General features: G+C 51.3%; 1 pseudogene; it reads left to right on the top strand.

Annotated features, from left to right (window-relative positions):
* Nucleotides 1-277: 277 nt before the first annotated feature.
* On the top strand, nt 278-1,325 carry LOC8041114 (annotated as a pseudogene).
* Nucleotides 1,326-1,592: the final 267 nt, after the last annotated feature.

Raw genomic sequence — 1,592 nt, 5'->3', positions numbered from 1 at the left:
GGTCATGCATTTCTTTGGCCTGCGAAATACGTGGTCACACAACGAAAGACAAATATAGCGAGAAACGAAAGCGCTGTTTCATATCCTGCTTGATCATCGTCGACTCAAGCCGATGCTTCGACCCATCGTCCCTCCCACTTTCCATCTATCTTCTTACCCGCCCCGGCGTATCAGCTCGACTCGGTCTACGTGGTGTTCCTTCCGCAGTGCCAAAAAGAGTGCAAAGCCCAACGACTTCACACCTCTGTTCACATCGCCTCGTCAGACCGACCGCGGCATGCTTCCTGTGCAGCCATTCTACGTGCCGGTGGACACCGACGTTCGTTGCTGGCAAGTTGGTTACGGCGGCAGGAACTACAAGTGCCGACTCCTGCCGAAGCATCTCGACGCTGACCGCGAAAGAAGACGAGTCCTCCTTGTCTTCAACAATTTCCCGGAGCCCGAGTGCAAGCACGACGAAATGACGGTAACACTCATGATAAACGATGCCAAGTACTTCGGCGTGCCTCTGAAGATGCTCGACATAACGAGGTACGTCTCCGCCGCAGTGAATGACATCCGCATCGAGAACTTCAGCGTACCCGACGGGTTATACGTCACGGTTCACGTCGTCGACAAGACACCGGAGCACGAATTGGTTCGGTGGGGTGGGGACGTTCGTCTGAAGGGAATGGACAACGCGGCCGCTACACAGGAGTTGGTGACGGAGGCGGTTGGGGATGAGAACACCGAAGACACTGTCGTTGACTTTATTACGGTGTCCCTCACCTGTCCTTTGTCGAAGACTAGGATTAAGGTGCCGTGCCGCGGCGCTAGATGTTTCCACGCCCAGACTTTTGACGCGATGGCCTACCTTGACGTGAACGAAAGTACCCTCCGGCCGTTGTGGCGCTGTCCAGTGTGCAATCGGAGCACCAAGGTAGAAGAGCTGAGGATCGACCTGTTTGTACTCGAGCTTCTGGGTCGCCTTGGCTCTTTCTGTGGCGCCGTAGAACTTTTCCCGGATGGCAGGTGGGCCCCTGTTGTGAACCGTGTCGACGTTATCCTGATCGACGATAGCCCCGTGAAACTACCCGACGTCGACCGAAGCCGCAACGTTTCGGTGATTGACTTGACATCGGACACTTCTTTGAATGAAGATGACTGAGTGGCGTGGTGTGGTGTGATAGATCCAGTGTTGTACGGAATGGCGTTCCAAGGAACAGCGTTCCTGAAACGCGTTCATTTTAGGAGGAACGCCGCCGTTTCATTTTGCATCAGTGGAACTAGAACGAGAACTCGATACGTTTTTACAGGAACGAAAAAGGAACGGCGATTCTTTTTTGTGTCCTTTTTTGTGTCCAGCGAGGTAATTTTTATTTTTATTTTAAGGGCGAAACTCTAAAAAGTACGAAAACAATCGCTTTATAAAGAGTAGTACCTCGTCAACTTTTTTGTTACATATTTTATGGTCTATTTCTTGGGGTCCTCGTATGGTAACAGCTGGGGACAGGCGAGCTGGTGGACATTGATATATATTTTTTTTTCAGTGCCCGAGACAGCGGCACGAAAAAGCAACAACTTTTAGTTAAAAGAAAAGATAGAGGGAGAGA

The sequence above is a fragment of the Ixodes scapularis genome, unplaced genomic scaffold (genome assembly GCF_016920785.2).
Source record: "Ixodes scapularis isolate PalLabHiFi unplaced genomic scaffold, ASM1692078v2 PGA_scaffold10__122_contigs__length_95168666, whole genome shotgun sequence".
In the NCBI taxonomy this organism is placed as follows: domain Eukaryota; kingdom Metazoa; phylum Arthropoda; class Arachnida; order Ixodida; family Ixodidae; genus Ixodes; species Ixodes scapularis.
This window is presented reverse-complemented; position numbering and strand designations above follow the sequence as displayed.